This window comes from Nelumbo nucifera, chromosome 1 (genome assembly GCF_055504915.1).
Source record: "Nelumbo nucifera cultivar China Antique chromosome 1, China Antique-T2T, whole genome shotgun sequence".
In the NCBI taxonomy this organism is placed as follows: Eukaryota; Viridiplantae; Streptophyta; class Magnoliopsida; order Proteales; family Nelumbonaceae; genus Nelumbo; species Nelumbo nucifera.
The window spans coordinates 27,581,155-27,600,503 of NC_142649.1; the positions used below are offsets into that span (position 1 = coordinate 27,581,155).

The 19,349-nt window shown below is 40.8% G+C and overlaps 1 long non-coding RNA gene across 6 annotated transcripts in view; it reads right to left on the minus strand.

Annotated features, from left to right (window-relative positions):
- Positions 1-11,141: 11,141 nt before the first annotated feature.
- The window catches only part of LOC104609661 (uncharacterized), a 51,518-nt gene continuing 43,310 nt past the window's right edge, over positions 11,142-19,349 (minus strand). For 3 of the 6 annotated variants that reach the window (XR_016081434.1, XR_016081437.1, XR_016081435.1), the window contains one exon: positions 12,499-14,119. This is a non-coding gene — a long non-coding RNA (uncharacterized LOC104609661). Of the gene's footprint in view, positions 12,469-12,498; positions 14,120-19,349 lie in introns of those variants that run through there. The other 3 variants (XR_016081439.1, XR_016081438.1, XR_016081436.1) reach the window with 3 other exon arrangements.

The following is a 19,349-nucleotide window of genomic DNA, read 5'->3' on the forward strand; positions in this document are numbered from 1 at the left end:
CCCCTTGGTATGGGCACTCCTGTTGTCGGCTAGTTGTGTCTCTTGTTCAAGTTTCACTTTCGTTTTTCTAACGTCGGCTACTCTTCTTGTTTGAAGAGATGAACAGTGGCTTAAAGAGAGGTTGTTGTAGGCTGCAATAACGAAATCAAGGAAGGGCCAACCGAGGGGATGTCGAGGAAGGCAGACGTGAGGGGTCCACCTCGACCCAAAGGGAACACCGAGGCTGAGAAGAGGAAGGCGGCCACACCAAAGCAGTCGGCTAAGGTCCCTTAGGAGCAGAGGGCCAAGAAGGTCGTAGTGAGAGACCCACAAGATGATCTCCCGCTAACAGCACGTCGATTGTCCTGCCCCAACTAGAGCGTTAGGAAGGGGGACTCCTTGAGCAACATAGGTGCTGGTCGCACGTTGATCACCAATATGATCCCTACTGGGGATAGGCAGTCATGGACCCAGGTGTCTCCCCAGGCCGTTCGAGACCCCCTGCTTGACAAGCTGACCGAGGTATGAATGAACTTCTACTTCTTCCATAACATTGTCTCCTGCTTTGGAATTTTCTAATTGTTGTGAGATTTTTGTGTTTTTGCATACATCTTTTTGTGTTGTCGGCCTCTGTGACAAGATGGAAGTGATGATACAGTAGTTGTGCATGTCGTAAGAGATGATCGAGCAGTTGAAGCACCAGTTGGTTGAGGAGCGGGCCATCTAAGAGGCCGCTACTAAGTAGGCACATGGGGAGCATGAGTGTTGGAATAAGCTCGAGGCTGACGTGGCTACCAAGAGGGAGTAGTTGAGGGTCGCCAAGGCCTCATTGGACGAGGTGGAGCATAAGCTTCAAGTGGCCTCCACTTGAGCCATGGAGTAGTACAAGGCCTCGGAGGCGCACTAGGTAGACCTAGCCGAGTTCAGAGTCACTTCCCACCTGGAGGCGATTGAGAACACCAAGGTTCAAGTGTTGACATCCTTCCCCGACTTCAAGATTAGCCAACTGGGTCCTTGCTTTTAGAGCTAGTAGGCGATCGAGGTAGTGGGTGTGATCGAAACCCATGACAGCGCCGAACAACCACGCAGTAGGAGATGGAAGCCAACGAGCACATCAACATCGAGGCCATATGGAGATGCATGTCCAGGGTCGAGGCTTCTTTCTTTTTTCCCTTTTGTAAAGGCAAATTTGAATGAAAATACATAGAGTTTTTTGCCATGTTGAGTTTCTTGTAAAAATGTGTCTTTTCTTTTTTCTTGTTGTTTTTTCTTTTCTCTCATCCAAGGGGCCTATGCCTTCCCCGAAGTGGCAAATTTTGTAAAGAAACTCGTAACCGCTAACTTAGCTACTTGTGAAGGCACTCTGCCTCAAGGATTTTTAGCTAAGGCTGACTCCTGGTGTCGAGGTTTTGGGACCCTCTGCCTTAGCGAAAAGGAGAGGGGACATCACAGAAGTTCATGTTAATTAATGGACTTACAGGCCGAGGCCTAGCGAATGACACTTGGCTGAGGTTGCAGAGTGCTTTTGCCCTGGAGTAGCATTAGTTGCTTAGTGTGTTGTACATCGTGTTTCTTGTTAAGTAATGGGCCAATGTTGGCTCCTTGGCCATCACAAAGACTCACTTCTTTCGAGGGTTTTTGAGGTCGAAGCCAAGGTCATAGGTCGCTCTTCACAATGGTCGAGGTCACCGAAGTTCTTGATTTAGTAAAAAAGGCGACTACGCATATATGTCGTATGCCTTGAGCCAACATCTAGTCCGAGTGTATAACCTTAATGAAGATTGTATTCTATAGTCGGTCATTCAGCTAAGGAGTCCTGGCAAACTAATAAGATGAGAGCGTTTACACTAAAGTGAATCAATCCAAGGAGAGAGGAACTTGCACACTTTATTCACAAAAGTTTCAATAGCCTTGTTTACATCACTGATAATACATTTGGAGGTTTTCGGAATTCCATGTACAGGGTACTGGTCTTCCACTCATGTATGCTAGCAAAAAGATGTCGGGGCCGACTACTTGCTTGATTTTGTAGGGCCCTTCCCAATATGGGCTAAGCTTTCCAACACCAGACTTGGGAACCATAACCTTCCTGAGGATGAGGTCACCTTCATTGAAATGATGCTTTATGACCCAAGAGTTGTAATACCTGGCAACTCTTTGTTGATAGGCCATGACCTTGATTTGAGCTTGCTCTTGGACACCTTCCAACAGATCAAGGTTGTTCCTTATCTCTTCATCGTTCTTAGCTTCTTGGTACGCCTCGATTCGAAGTGTCAGTTGGCCAATCTCTATAGGGATGACAACCTCTATTCCATATGTCAAGTTGAAGGGAGATTCACTTGTGGTAGTCCGAGGTGTTGTCCAATAGGTCCATAGAATGTTGTATATCTCATATGCCCAAAGTCCCTTGGCCCTGTTTAGTCTCGCTTTTAGCATGTCCAGAATAGTTATGTTGATGACCTCGGCTAGCTCGTTGGTTTGGGGTAGCCAACCAAGATGTACTATTGCTTTACCCCTAAACTACCACGCCATTCTCTGAACCCAGCATAGTCAAACTATTAGTTGTTGTCTATGACGAGGAATGTGGGGGATGTCAAAGCGGTAGATGATACTTTTCCAAAAAAAGTTTTGGATTGCTAAGCAATGATGGTTGCCAAGGGCTCGGCTTCGACCCATTTAGTGAAGTAATCTACTACAATGACAAGGTATTTCAAATTCCGGTGGTTGGGGGGAATGGTTCGAGGAGGCCCATTCCCTATTTGCAAAGGGCCAGGGGCTGCTAAGGACTGAAAGAGTTGTCACAGGTCGATGGAGGATGTTGGAGTGCCTTTGGCATCGATCACACTTTTGTACCAGCTCGATAGCAGCCTTCATAGATCTCTCGGAGCATGTACTTGCCTTCCCCTCAGCGGAGGCATCTAAGGTAAGGAAAAGTGAAGGATCTTCTATATAGCTTGCCTTCGAGCAGGGCATAGCGGGCTGACTACCATCGGACCTTCTTTCTTCATTCTTATCGGATGGCAACTGCTTATGCTATAGGTAGGCGAGGATGGGATCCATCCAATAGGGCTCGTCTTGGACGAATACATTTGCTTCTCTTCTATGATAGGTTGTACTAGAGTCTTAGTTTGTATTGTGCGGCCAAGGGCCGATCCCAAACAACTTGTAAGTTTGGACAAGGCATCGACTCTTATGTTCTCAGCCCGTAGGACCTTGTGTAGGGAGAAGTGTTGGAAGTGGTTGATTAGTTCTTGGACTTCAGCCAGGTACTTAGCCATATTTGGTTCCCTGGCCTCATGCTCCTCGTTCACTTGGTTCATAACTAGTTGTGAGTCACTGAAGACCTCAATGTACTTGGCTCTAAGGTCTTTGGCATGCTACAGGCCGGGGAGCAGGGCCTCGTACTCGACTTCATTGTTGGATGTAGGAAAGACAAATTGCAATGCATATCCCAACTTCTTGTCGTCTGGGGTGAGAAGTATGAGGTCAGCTCTGCTACCTTTGGCGTTGGAGGATCTATCCACAAACAAAGTCCAGGTAGGTCGAGGCCTCTCACCCTCTTCTAGGGCCTAGCCGAGGGTGCGGCTGAATATGCATTCAACCAAGAAGTCCACCAATGCTTGTGCTTTTATTGCGGGTCTCGACTAATAGTGTAAATCAAACTCCAACAACTCGATGGACCACTTAGTTAGCCATCCCAAGGTTTCAGGCTTGGAGAGTATTAATTTGAGGGGTTGGTTGGTTAGTACTGAGATGCTATGAGCCTAGAAGTTGGTCCTCAATTTTTTGGTCGAGCCTACCAGTGCAAAGGTTATCTTCTCCACTTCTCGGTACCTAGTCTCAACATCGGTGATGATCTTGCTGACATAATAGACCAGCCTCTGAATTCCTTCTTCTTCTCGTACTAGAACTGAGATAACGACTTCATCCCCGATCAAGAGGTATAAGAGCAAGGTCTCTCCCCAAAGGGGTCGCGTGAGTAGAGGAGGCGATGCAAGGTAAGACTTGAATTCTTCAAAGGCTTCCTAGCACTCTTTGGTCCATTGGAAGTCCTTCAGCTTTTTGATAGCTCGGAAGAAAGGAATGTAGTGGTCGGTTGACTTAGACATGAATCGAGGGTCTCCATGTCAAATATGGCTCGTATTTTCTTGGGATTGGCCTCTATGCCTCGTTGAGTTACCACAAAACCTAGAAACTTGCTCAAGGTGACGCCGAAGGCACACTTGTTGGGGTTTAACTTCATTTTGTACTTCCTTAACACCTCAAAGGTCCCGTCGAGGTCCAATGTGTACTAGCTGGCCTTTAAGCTCTTCACCACCACGTCGTCAACATAGGCATCGACGTTCCTCATCATCTGGTCCTTGAATATCTTGTTCACTAGCCATTGGTAGGTAGCTCTAGTGTTCTTCAACCCAAAAGGCATCACTTTGTAGTATTCGATGATGAATGAGGTATTCTCTTCATCTCCAGGGTGCATCTTGATTTGGCTGTACCCAAAGAAAGTGTCCATGAAGCTTAACAACTTGTACCATATGGTGGCGTCGATGAGTTGATCAATCCTCGTCAAAGGAAAGCTATCTTTGGGGCAGGCCTTGTTGAGATTTGTGAAGTCAATGCATATGCGCCATTTCCATTAGCTTTGTTAATCATGAACACATTAGACAACTATTTAGGGTAATGTATCTCTTAGATGAAATCGACGTCGAGTAGCTTATTAACTTCCTCTCCGATGGTTTTCCAACACTCCAGTGCAAAGTTTCTCTTCTTTTGTCGAATTGGCCTACATCTCGGGTCCACCTCAGTCTATGAATAATGACTGAGGGGTCAATTCTTGGCATATCAACGACAGACCAAGCAAAGACGTCGACATTAGTTTTGAGGAAGCTTACCAGTTTAAAAAGTGTTTCTTGAGGGAGGCATAAACCGACTCATACCATCTTTTCAGGCTTGGCCTCATCTAGTGGAACCGAATGAGGTCCTCGGCTAGCTGGCCTCGACTCGCTAGTTTGTCCCTAAAGTCGAGCCCCTCCAATGGTAAGGTTTCTTTATTCTTGCCTTTTAGCGCTGCAATGTAGCACTATCTAGTAGTTTGTTGGTTCCATTTGACTATTTCCATGCCATGCTGAGTGGGGAACTTCATTGTGAGGTGATAGGACTGTTGAACAGTTATACCCTTAGCTCCAATCAGATTGATGTATCCTTTGACATTTATTGTAAATGAATAAAGTACATAATTGATTCATGCCATTGTGGTGTGTTTCTGTGTAATACCCTTAAACTAGACACTTAATGAGACTCGTGTTAGTTTAGAATCTTCACAGCCGTTGGATAGATCTGGGGAGATTTATCCTATCAGGGCTGACACTGATGTACCACCAAGTTGGTTGGGGTGGCTTGTCTCAGCTGCCAGGGTGAGACCTGAGGTATACGCAATGTGGGTTTTCTTGGAACCCTGAACAAGACCGAAATTCCAGTATTGCCCTAGACCTTGGAGATAGATGGGCAAAACTGAAATGTTACACCTGACCCCTAGACTCGATCATGGTACTGCACTAGGTGTCGGATTGGGCTGTCTTTGATATGCCAATCAGTGAGATCCTTAGAGGGGGTAAAAAACCTGGGTATGTTGGGACAGTCCGAGAATTCATCTGAGTGGGTGATCATAGTGACAGGATTAGCCAATTTGTCAAACAAAGTGAATGGTTGGGGATGCACTCTCTCTAATGGAAACCTAAAACTACCGGCAGTTGATTTCAATCGTTGAAATTTGTTTTGCAAAATATATTTATATAAAGATATATATATATATATATATATATATATTTATATATATATTATGTTTTCAAAATGTTTGCAAAAGGTTTTAATTCCCGAGATCCATGTGAATAGAGAGTGCAGCACTATTCCTTGCAGCCGAGGGAGAGGTCATCTCTTGTTGGACAGTGTTTGATCATTATGGGCTGAGAGGTTAAGTGTAAGACCATTGAGGGTAATACCTGATGAGCTAATCTTGCATCTGCCCACAGTCCTTGGGTTTTCATAAGGTGGCTGGACCCAAGGACCATTTAGAGTAAATGTTGGGCCCATTAAGAGCCCATGGTGATGGACTCAGGGGTTCACTGTCTCCTACAGTGAATTCAGCCAGGCCTTGTAATAAGGGTTGGGTTGAACCCATGTGGCTGATGTGTAGATCAATGTTTGGGTCCCATGCCACACAAGGAGAGCCAACTGGGCAACATGTTAAGAGGTTAAGTGAGCACATAAAGTTAATGGGCCTAAAGCCCAATTCGAACTGGGTTAATTAAATAGGGGCAAATCTGGGTTTGGATCAGCAGATAAGGATAAGAGGATAAGCCTTATCCACTTAAAGAGTTCAGATCCAAATAAAGATTTGGATCAGGAAACTCCTAATTTGATTAGGGTTAAGCTGATCTTAAACTGCAGATAAGATAAGGGGTTAACTTTATCACTTAAAGAGTCCAGATCCAAATAAAGATTTGGATCAAGAAACTCCTAATTAGATTAGGAGGTTGTGTCTTTAAGGCTATAAATAAAAGAGCAAGGCGGACATGCAATATACACCAGACAAGACACAGAAAAGTGCAGAGCTCTTCCCTGTTCTTGTCGCCTCTAACCAGTTCGATCTCCACTTGTGGGAGTGATCAAGAATTGTTCTTGATATTGCTTCTTGGCAGAAGAAGCAATCTGAAGTCGTGCTCACTAGCCCTCTACCCCATTCTTGCTGAAGAATTCGGTTTTAAAACAGGGAATGCGATTCCTAATTGGGAGAGAGAGAAATTTTTGAAAATTTGCCCAACCTTCCTGCGGGGTTCAGCCATCCATATGATGGATCTCTCATCTCCCTTCAAGGACGAGATGGCCACCTTGAGTGCATGAAGGGTCTCCCTCCCTATGATGGCATTATATGGGGAGCCTATCTTCACAACCAAGAACTCGGTCATCTAGGTGACTTGTTGTGGCTAAGTCCCTACTACGACTAGTAGGGTTATCTTCCCTCCGTTCTTGATGACTGCTCTAGAGAACCCAGCCAATGGCATGTCCACAGGTTGCAGTTAATTTGGTGTTAGTTGCATCTTCTTATCCCTTCACTCACTTTTGGTTTCAGATCTGGTCTAGTTTAGGTTTAAGATTGGTCATTGGAAATGCAGTTTCTAAAATAGGGAATGTGATTCCCACATGGGAGAGAGAAATTTTTGAAATTTCACCCAACCTACCTGTAGGGTTCGGCCATCCATATGATGGATCTGTCATCCCTTCATATGGCTACAAGAGTGATATTTGGAGCTTGGGACTAATTTTGCTAGAATGTACCATAGGCTTACTACAATAGTTATGGGTTTCTCTTACTACTACAACGAACTTTAGTTTTCTGCTCTTTGGAGCCTTGAAATGGAACCAAATATGGGACTTGTTTGTAGTCCTTGTGTATTGTGTCATGGTTAAATAGAGTATAGCAGAAGATTGATAAAATATCATCTAAATAGAAGAGAAATGCTACTGCATAATGATATATGTTCCTTATTCAATGAATGCTCAGAATCGCCCACTATGTTTGATCATGTGGTCATTTACATTTGTTTGCCAAATTTGAAATCTATACCTCAAAGTTAAGATTCAAGTTCATTTAGCTTAATTGTGATGCAACTAATAATTTTCCAGAGTTGGATGGTTGAATTGGTCATACTTCATTCACATTTTATTGAATGCAATTGTATTATCAAAACAGAAGTACATAATGTCCAACACTCCAAACAGTGAAAATCAATTCCAACCTCTAAGCCTTCTCTTTCTGGAACAATGATGCAATTCATGGTTCCTATCAACTTGCCACTTCTGCTTAATACTTTCTCATCTTTTGTTGTTTAATTGCTTATTTAATGGTCACATAAACAGGCTGCTCAAGATGGCATGGACATTATCAATGGACTTGGCCAGCATTACATTTTGCCATCCTATGACAACATGTGAGCCTCCTTTAGTCCAAGTTCTTGTAGTTCGTGGACTTGGCCAGTTGAATGCCCTGTAGTACACCAATTACTTATGCCCTTGTAGAGTCAGCCATCCTATTAGATATGAGTATAGTGCCCATACATCTTTGAGTTTTTTAAAGTCCACTTCTCTAGATGGACGTTGGTTGCCCATGATACTGCCATGAAGATATAACCGGATTCAAACGGGGTGGATTCGAATTTGATTCAATAAAAAAAAACCAAATGATTTGAATTTGAATTTGAATCCGTTGGATTTTGTATTCAATGGTTTGAATTTGACTCAAACCTTTTCATTGGATATTTGATACAGATCCGATTCGATTCGATTGAACATTTTTGAATCAAATACCCGATTCGATCCGATTCAAATATCACCAATTTAACCTGTAACCTATGCATTATCAACAATTTAACACACTTCTAAGCATAAATTTAACCTATAAATTTTGACCATTTTAATTTACACTTAACATAAATTTTCGAATCAAATATCCAATTCGATCTGATTCAAGTATCACCAATTTAACCTGTAAATTTTCACCAATTTAACTTACACTTAACACAAATTTAACCTGTAAAATTTCAGCAATTTAACCTCTTAATTATCAACAATTTAACATTGACTTTTAACATTAATTTAACATGAAAATTTCACTATTTCAGCAATTTAACCTGTGAATTTTTTAACAAATTAACTAGTGAATTATCAGCAATTTAACCTGTAATTTTCAGCAATTTAAGATAAACTTCTAGCACAAATTTAACTTGTAAATTTTCTGAAATGCCCAAATATTATATTCAATTTAATATTCAGACAAACCTATTCTGATATTCAATTTAACATTAAGAAAAAAATATCATACATAATTGGATTAAAGTAGACTTTAAAAATATAATAAACATGTATAACAAAAAATGAAAAATCAGATTGGGCATTCCATAACAAAATAAAAATTATACATAAATGAAAAATCATATAGTGCATTTCAGATCTCAGACTTGTGTTTGTCTCACTGTTTGCATACAGCATATTCAATTAATCAATTTAATATTCATACACGCAAAAAAAAAAAAAACAAATACACTCATACAAAAACCTAAACAGCTAAGCAAAATATGTGTTTGGTTCCGTTTATGTTTATTGAGTAAACGTTGCCACATAGGCACGCTATCAACAAAGGCCTCATTAATTGCATCCATATGTATCGGTGTTTGCAATTCTGTGCGCCTCTCCCATTTCAGGAAGCTTCATTTTGGAGCTTCCTGGCACTTTGCTGATGTGGTGCCTAATGGCGCCTATGTGTCATAAACGCCCTCATTAATTGCTTTTCTCGGTTTTGCAGCCACACAAGTACAAAACATTTACTCAATATAAGTAAATGGAACCAAACACCCTCAAAATCTTACTCGAACAAACCTAAACGGCTAAACCTATTCCATATGATAAAACTCATAGAAAAGGGAATAGAAAAAAATAGAAGATGGGGGAAGAAAGATTACTGGTGGTGCTATTGAGTTGTGAATGGCTAAATGCTAGGCATCCGGCGACTAGGAATGGTCAAAATTGAACCAAATGGGTGAATGGCAAGTCATCAAGTGGCAACCTACGACTAATCACCAGCGAGGGCAGTAGGCAGCAACACAGTGGCGTGCGACAGCTAGGGTTCTTTGCCTTCTTCTCACTTTCACTTTTTCAATTGTTTAGAAGTTAGAAGAGAGGAAGAGTCTAGGGTATTTGGACTCCACTTTTTAGTTTTTACTTTTGTTAGATAGGACCTCATTTTTAAATTTACAATTTTAGACCTATGTAATTAATTAAATTACATTATATTATTTTAAAACAAAATATTAAAATGGGGTATAAATGTCATTTTATAATAATTATAAAAAATAATATTATATAATATATATATATATATATGTGAAGGGTCAGATCAAATCAGATCTTTTTGGGATCGAATTAGGGGGTGATTCAAATTTGATCCAAATTCCAAAACGGGTCCAATTTTGTAATCCGATCTAATTCGAAAGTCCGAAGAGGGGGTATCTGAATCTGCTAATTTCGAATCGGATTAGAATCTGATCCATTTGCACCCCTAGGGCTACTGGGGGTTCCTTGACAAGGGGTAGTTTTTCAAACTAAAAAGGAAAAAACATAAATATCTTTGTTTTCCTTTCATCCTTTGGCTGTAGACCTTCTGCCTTGCATCCCTATTATCCTGGTTAAGACTGGTATAAATTCATTATGCCATTAATAACAGTAGGTCCATGTTTCTGTGTGTCTTCATATGTTTGCTTGTGCATTTGCTAAATCAAGAAAATGATTAATATGTTTTCTTTCACCTAATGAAACTAAGCAAGTTGCATTCCATCTGGGAAACAATTGATTTAAATGTTATGCCTTTATTAGCAATGAAATCTGTAAGTTAATTTTCTTGGTACTTGGAGAAAAAAGGGGTAAAACCTCTCCTTTAAGAAAGTATACTTGTTGGTCAATGTATGAGCTTATCAGCTGTACCAAAATATTTTGAGCATTGTGTATTAGGATTTAGGACCTTGTAAATAATTTTAGTGTTGGTCCCTGAATGAAAATACTGAATCTCACTGAATTTCTTAAACATTGAAGATAATGAGAAGAGAATATTTGTCTTTTTTTTTTTCTTTTTTCTTAAGTTACTCTTGTTCAAAAATATATACAAACTCTCTACTTCCAAATAGTCCTAAACATGGCAAATTGGAGGATATTCCAGACAATTGTAATTTTTCCCTCGTTATAAAACATAGAGAAGGCCAAGAGAAAATAACTCAAGGAACATTGTATGTGGTGACACAATACATACCAAAGAACTCCAAATGTAAGACTACACAACGAGGATGATGATGCAATATATCAAGGGACAGTTGGACGGGGGCACTGGTTTTACATTAACAATTATCATCTTTTTACTGTTGACATTAGGTCTTCTAGGTTTTGTTTGGCCTTGCCCTATCCTTTTTTGGGGGCTTGATATTTGCACCACTTCTTTTATATTAAATAGAAGCTTAATGTTACTAAGAAAAAGAAGTAAAATTTAAAAAAAAAGAGGAAAGGAAAAAGAATAAAATAAGAGTGATTAAATGATATGCAGTAAAACGCATGTTGCAGATGGGAACTCTTCTCAGAATCAAGTGATCAACTGCTGACATCTTAAGTACTGCATTTATTGATTGCCTTGCATAAGAAGATCGTGTTATCTGCAAACTGGAGATGAAAAATCTTGATGCTATCATTACTCAATGACAACTTTTCTTTTGCTATTGCTGAGATATTTTGAAATGCCACTTGAAAAGTGCAACTGCTGTTTTCTTACCAATAAGACCAATATCTTACCCATCCAAACAGTGTTTGTAAGAAATAAAGGAAAGTACATATTTTCTTGAAGAGATGACCCCATATAGTTGGGTTCTTGGATGATGATGATGATGACATTTTCTTGAAAGCTTTTTGTGAAGAAAATATCTATATTGCCTCAATAAGTATCTATATTTACACAAATGTGGCTAATTTCTTGGCGCAATGGTAAAGTCTTGGGAGGGTGAGAATGTGGATTCAAGTCTGAAAGTGGTCACTGTAAAAAGAAAATGCCAAGCTTAGGTTTGTGTCCAGTCTATTCTTCCTAAGACCTCAGAGAGCATGGACTATTGTTACATATACAAGTGTTCAAAGAATGGCAAGATTAGTTCTTGGAACAAAATAATGGAGTCAAAGGCATGATTGGTGGAGTTCTAGTGGTTGTCCTGCTTTAGTGCTAGTGTAGCTCTAAGGATGCAATGGTTCTTGGTAAGTTTCTGCTTCTCAGAAGTAAAACTCGATACCTTACACCGAGTTTCCAATATTTAAAACAGTTTCTCCTATTTCATGAACAGTCCACATTCTATTGGTTTCCTTGCACCATTGGATGGAATCCTGTTGGTACATCCTAAGCGTCTGCGTAATTAGCTTATTCATTAAATTACTTTTTGTTGTGTTACAACTATTGTGAAGGCAGTGTAAGACATACTCCTTGATGCAAGTGCTATGATCAAACGAGTAGAAATGTATAAAGAATACATGAAGCAGATACTGGTTCCTAGACCTTATTCATCAACATCGAGCAAAACATTAGATAGACCATTGAGAACATGGCCTTCATCCTAGAGCCTGCACGCTGCAGCATGTGCATTTTTTATGTGGAGAACTTTGTTTATACGAGTCACTTAGGGGGGTGCGATCCATCATTCCATCACCGGACACTGAAGGTAAGTCGATGAGTCATGAATCATCCAGCGTCCATTCATAATCCGAGACCAAAAGAAATTAATTTACCACATGGAGAACTTCAAAGTTGGCATAGATGTTAGATGATAGAACTACCTTCTCTTGTCATGTCAGAAATAGACAACCCAATCACCCCATCATCCCCAACGTAAGAAGGGGGAAAGAGAATGGTTGCCCACACTACATAATAAATCACCTGAATAAGTTATTTCCTGAGTCCTGACCACAAAAAGCTTTTTAAAAGAGGGTAAAAGGCTAAATATCCAGATTTGAATATATATACTTTTAGTCTAGCATAGGAAAAAGAAGAGAAAAAGCAAAGACCGGGAAATTTTTTTGTAAAATTCCAACCTCACAGTTAATCAAGAGTCTGATAACTTATTACAAGCAACCAAAAAAAAAAAAACAAGCACAAGGAAAAGTTCACATTCCAGCCCTTTTCTACTTTTGCCTTGATGTATATTTACATCTCTCTCTCTCTCTCTCTCTTAGAACGGCAAGGCAAATAAGATGTGATTAATTACATCAACCAGCATCTAAACCAATTTGTCACAATATGATCAGGACTAGTAATTAACAACATGTTTACTTCATTTCACATTTTCAGAACCAGATGATAATGCATGGCTGATAAATGAAGGCAACATAGGGTAGAAGGGGTTATATAGCATTAAAAGAGATATCTTTGTCAAAGCACTTAATGAATGAAGCACTAAAATTTACTCTCTTTCAAAATACCCAAAGGATATGACCAAGTATGCGTAGCAGGACCCCAACTTGAAAAGCTTATTGCCCAAAAGTGTTGATAGTGATTGTAGACCAGATTGTCTGGATTTTGAGCCCAAACCTCACACCAATAGGAGGGTAGGTACCCAGGTTGGACACTTGGCAAGAAGGTTCAATTTCTTGCCTACACAGTAAAATGGTTTTTCTTTTTTAGTGAGTGAATTTTACAGGTCAAAACCTAGGTGGCCCTTGTGTAAAACTGCAAAAGGTACTATCCATCAAATGGACAAAATACATTAAAAGATACAAAGGCTGCAACTTAATTGTCCAGTTATATGGCAGTTTTACATAATAAGAAAAAACAAAGTGTGAACTTGTGGAATGGGGAACACAATTCATGTCCTATTCAAAGAACATCAATGGTCCCCCCAAGCCAATATCTTGAGTGTTGCAAATCAAAAATACTGTAACTTGTAAGAATTTAATAGAAAAGGTAAAGAGGGAACTTACTACCCACTCCTTGCGATCAAGGTCATAAGTCTCACCACTGTTTGGATAAATAATTATCAGTTTAGATGTCACCTGTGGGGTTAGCCAGTCAAACAATGAGAGTTTATTCTTTCTGTTAAAGGAAAATGTTTTATTAAAAGAGAAAAAGGTAATACAAAGAAGAGGTGACAAGGTGTCACCCCCAACACAACACACAGAAACAAACAAGTATTCAGCATAGTGCTATCTGGTGAACAATAACAGAGCTCTGGTTTTTTTTGCGAAAAATACATGCATTGTTCAATGAATTCACACATTGATTGCAAAGTCATCTAAGATGAAAAGTAAAATAAATAAAAAGCTCTTTCATATTTAATCCTGATTAAAGAACAGCATAGAAGAAGAGGATTATACCTTACGAACTAACAAAACAAAATCATGAACAACCCTTGGAGGAGTGCAGTTAATTCCAACCAACAACCTTCTTACATGAATCAGCAACAGATGCACATTCAAGAAAAGAATCTCCAGTAACTACATTGACACCATCCTTAGAGTTGAATGAAAACCATGCTGGAATCTTTATGTCATCTCTCTCGAGAAGTTCAGCATAGGCCTGCATGACCACCAACCAAACCAAGAGATAAAGTCAATACCAAACTGAAAAGTTCAAACCAAGTACTACAATGGGAATATCATTTTTGATAAACCCTACTCACTTAACATACACTGGTAAACCTGCTTGGATGTTCTACCAAATCATCAGTTTGGCTCAATAAATAGGATCCTCAAAACTGCACGAACAAAATGCTAAACATCCACCTACCATTAATGGTCCAATTTATTCTGACATCTCTTTCATGGCTGAACCATTTACTACAGCTGTCTAGATTTTGGATCTAGATCAGAGAGTATGTAGTTCTTAGAAAAGGCTCATGCCACTTATTGAGAAATTTCAATAGTTAATTCTATTAACCCTGTTGACAGGTGTATTATATGTACTGTACACAGGTTTAGTGCCCGCAGGGGTATTTTTGTAATTTTGTAGTCCTTTTGTGTTGTACGGCCAGTATAGTATAAATACAAATGCTTCACTCGCATGAAGCAGTTCTTTTGAGGCCTTAAGTCTGCAGCCTCTTCTCTCTTCTTCTTCTTCTTCTTCTTCTTCTTCTTCTTCTTCTTTTCTGCTCAACATGGTATCAGAGCAGGACCGACTAGACCTGGAAAACAACCAGCCGAGGTCTCTCTTCACTGCTGCGTAGGAGCTATGGTCCTGATGCTCGAAGACAAGGAAGAGGAAGCATTCTCTAATGCTGCGGTTAGTCTCCTCTGCCGAGTATGGTTCTGCTACAAGAGAGCTGACTGTTCAACTTCCTAGCGCAGAAAAGAGTTCTGCTACATGTTTTCTGGGGTTGCTCGGCTAAGAAGACTGTGGAAAAACATCCTAGATGTACAAAGAAGGGTTCTGGCCTGCAGAGAAGATTGGGTCCATGAGTGTACTGCTTATTCATAGTTCGGGTGATCTGGGTACTGAACTGAAGTTTCTTTGTTTATGGTTCTCTTCTTGCCCTCTTTCGATGGACTGTTAATGTCCTAAAATCTGAGTAGGGACTGTTTGTTTTTCTTTTTCTCCCTCCTTCGACTGTGTGCTGCTCTATTCAGCTCTCTAAGGGACTGTTGTTGAACCCTAAACCCTAAGTGACTGTTCGGCTGCCCTGGAAAGTGGATATCAGCCGATTAGGTGTGGTGAACCACCACTTGTATTGCTGTATTGTTGTTCCTACTGAGAAGCTGCATGAAAGTTGTAAAGTTGTAGATCATTTAGACCTGGTTACACTGCAAGTGCAGTGTTCGTATGTTGTTCTGTGGACTCCTACAAAGGGTAGGTCATACAAACTAGTACTGCAGCTGCAGTGTTTGTGTTTGGTTCTCTGTGAAACTGAAAATCATCAAGTGCCTAGTTGTGGACTGTAACAGCTCTGTAAGGCAGTGTGCCTTTGTTTTGAGTACTTCTAAACCTAGAATCATGAATAAGGAAAGATTGTGGTGCACTAATTGTCAGAAGCCCCGGCACACCAAAGATACTTGTTGGGATCTCCATGGGAAACCAAAGTGGGCTCAGGATTTACCTAAGAAGCAAGGCTCAGATGTAATTAGAAGACCTGGGCAACAAGGTATCAAGAAACACCACATGGCAAATATGGTTACTCGGGAGAATCAGTCCTCCACTTCTACTGTGACTCAAACACCACATAGCCAACACAGCTACTGTGACCATTTGGAGCTTTATGGTAGAGCAATTCGCCAGATGGATGCTCCTCCCACCACCTCTTTTGCATCCATATCAGGTAATCCTGCCATAGCTTTCCATGCCTCTTCACACAACCTTGACTCTCCATGGATCATCAATTCTGGAGCGTCAAAACACATGACTGGTATGTCCTCTTACTTTCAATCTTATCACCCTCTTTCCGAAAGAGATAAAGTGAGACTAGCTGATGGATCATACACTTCCATAACTAGTCAAGGAACTCTCTCTCTTCCCCTCGGCCTTACTCTTTTTGATGTTCTTCATGTTCCAAAATTCCCTATGAATTTGTTCTCAGTCAGTAGTGTTACAAATTCCTTAAACTGTTTTGTGACTTTTTTCCCTATCCATTGTGTGATTCAGGATCTGGCCTCGGGGAGGACGATTGGTAGGGGACATATGGTTGATGGACTCTACATGATGGAGAATACGGCTGGCTTCATGTTACAGAGTCTATGAATCAATTCAAAAAGAGTAAAATGTACTTGTGGCACTGTCGTCTGGGTCATTTGTCTTTTGAGACCTTGAAATTGGTTTTCCCAGAACTGTGTAAGTCAATGTCTGTTTCTAATCTTTCTTGTCAAACGTGTCAGTTAAGCAAGCATTGTAGAACTCAATTTCCTCAAAGAAATAGTAAATCTGAGTTTCCTTTTCACATTGTGCATTCTGATGTGTGGGGCCCTGTTACTTTACCTTCTGAGAGTGGCTACAAGTACTTCATTACCTTCATTGATGATTATTCCAGATATACTTGGGTATATCCAATGCGAACCCGTGAGGAAGTACAAAAAATTATCCAAGATTTTCAGCGGATGGTCTTCACCCAATTTTAGACCGAGATTCAAATATTTTAGTCAGACAATGCAAAAGAGTTTTTTCATAGTGACCTCACGAAGTTCTTTGTTTCACATGGCTCTCTTCATCGGAGCTCTTGTGCCCGTACGCCACAACAAAATGGTGTGGCTGAACGGAAGAACCGACACCTCCTTGAAGTGGCACGAGGTTTACTACTCCACATGAATGTTCCCAAACGTTTTTGGCTTGGGGCTAACCTCTGTTCTACATACCTCATTAACCGAATGCCCTCTCGTTGGTTAGAGTACAAAGCCCCACATCAGCTTCTCTTTCCTAAGGCCCCTCTTCTTTCTATCCCTCCTCGTGTTTTTGGTTGTCGGTGCTTTGTCCAAAACCTTTCTCCCACCCGGGGGAAATTGGACTCTCGTGCTATCCCGTGCATATTTCTTGGCTACTCATTCTCTCAGAAAGGGTATCGTTGTTTTGATCCTGTTTCTCGGAGATTCTATGTCTCCATGGATGTTACCTTCTTTGAAGATGAGCCCTTCTTTCCTGTTTCTCCTCAGGGGGAGTGTAGGCATGAGGAGAAACTGGTTAAGCTTCCTCATCTTCCTAATCCTTCTTCTTCTCCACCTTCTCTTCCTGATCCTCCACCTTTCTATGTCTTTTCTTGTCGTCATAAAGGCCAACCAAGTTCAAGAGTTGTGGAGAATTCAGAAGTTGTACCTCAAGTGCCATCAAACTCCTCGGGGGAAGATCATACTCTCTCAGGTAATTTGATTCCCCATGATAGTCCTAACCCCCCTGTTGCTAATGATCTTGACCTTCCTATTGCTCACAGGAAAGGTGTTAGGTTGTGCACCACTAAACACCCCATTTCCAACTTTGTCTCCTATGAGAACATCTCACCTTCATTTCGTGCCTTCCTTACCTCCATTGACAGTATCCCTATTCCCAAGAATGTGGCAGAAGCTCTCTCAGTACCAGAATGGACAAATGCCATGAAGGAAGAAATTGATGCTTTTCATAAGAATGGCACGTGGGAACTTGTTGATCTCCCTAAGGGTAAGGTTCCAGTTGGATGTAAATGGGTGTTCACTGTTAAGCATGGGGCTGATGGAACTGTGCAGAGGTATAAAGCTCGTTTAGTGGCAAAGGGTTTTACTCAAGTATATGGAGTTGATTATGCAGAAACCTTTGCCCCTGTTGCCAAAATGAACTCTATTAGAGTACTTTTCTCTCTTGCTGCAAATCTGAATTGGGATCTACATCAGCTCGACATCAAGAATGCCTTCTTGAATGGTGACCTTGAAGAGGAAGTTTATATGGTTCAACCCCCCGGTTTTTTGGCTCAAGGAAGTGAACAGAAAGTGTGCAAGTTAAAGAAGTCTTTATATGGGCTGAAACAATCACCAAGAGCTTGGTTTAGTAGATTTCATACTGCGGTTCAGCAGAGGGGATACAAGCAATGTTAGTCAGATCACACACTGTTTGTAAAAAGGGTAGAAGGTAAAATGGCTGCCCTAATAGTATATGTGGATGACATAATTATTACTGGTGACTGGGAGGATGAAATTCAAAGTTTGAAGGGCTTCCTTGCCACTCAGTTCAAAGTGAAAGATCTAGGACCCGCCAAATACTTCCTTGGAATTGAGGTTGCCCGATCAAAAAAGGGTATCTTCATCTCCCAAAGGAAATATGTCCTAGACTTGCTTAAAGACACTGGAAAGATTGGGGTTAAACTAGCTGACTCTCCCATTGACCCCAACCATAAGTTAAGCGACAGCCAAGGTGAACCTCTTAAGGATGTGAAGAAATTTCAGAGGCTTGTAGGAAGATTGTTGTACCTCTCTATGACTCGTCCAGACATAGCATATGTTGTTGGTGTCTTTAGCCAGTTCATGCATGCACCTAGGTCCACTCATCTTGAAGCAGCGGAGAGAATACTATGGTATCTTAAGAAGTTCCCGGGTGCTGGCTTACTATTCCAGAAACATGGACATTTGAGAGTTGAAATTTACACAGATGCGGATTGGGCTGGATCTCAAAGTGACAGAAGGTCTACTAGTGGTTACTGCACCTTTGTTGGAGGGAACCTTGTTACTTGGAGGAGTAAGAAGCAAACCGTGGTAGCTAGATCCAGTGCTGAAGCTGAGTACCGTGCAATGGCACACGGAATAGCCGAAGGTATGTGGATAAAGAATCTATTGGGAGAGTTGGGTTTTCCAGTTGACAAACCCATGACTCTTCTCTGTGACAACAAGGCAGCTATAAGTATCGCTGCCAACCCGGTACTACATGATAGAACAAAGCACATTGAAGTTGACAAGCACTTTATCAGAGAGAAAATCATCACAGGCGAAGTATGCACTCCATACATCAGCTCTGAAGACTAACTAGCAGACATCTTTACAAAAGGGCTAAATCATTCCAGACACCAAGGTCTCTGTGACAAGTTGGGCATGATTGATATCTATGCTCCAACTTGAGGGGGAGTGTTGACAGGTGTATTATATGTACTGTATGCAGGTTTAGTGCCTGCAAGGGTATTTTTGTAATTTTATAGTCCTTTTGTGTTGTACGGCCAATATAGTATAAATACAAATGCTTCACTCGCATAAGCAATTCTTTTGAGGCCTTAAGTCTGCAGCCTCTTCTCTCTTCTTCTTCTTCTTCTTCTTCTTCTTCTTCTCTGCTCAACAAACCCTTTGTAAGTTAAAAACAGGAGAGAAACCAATCACTA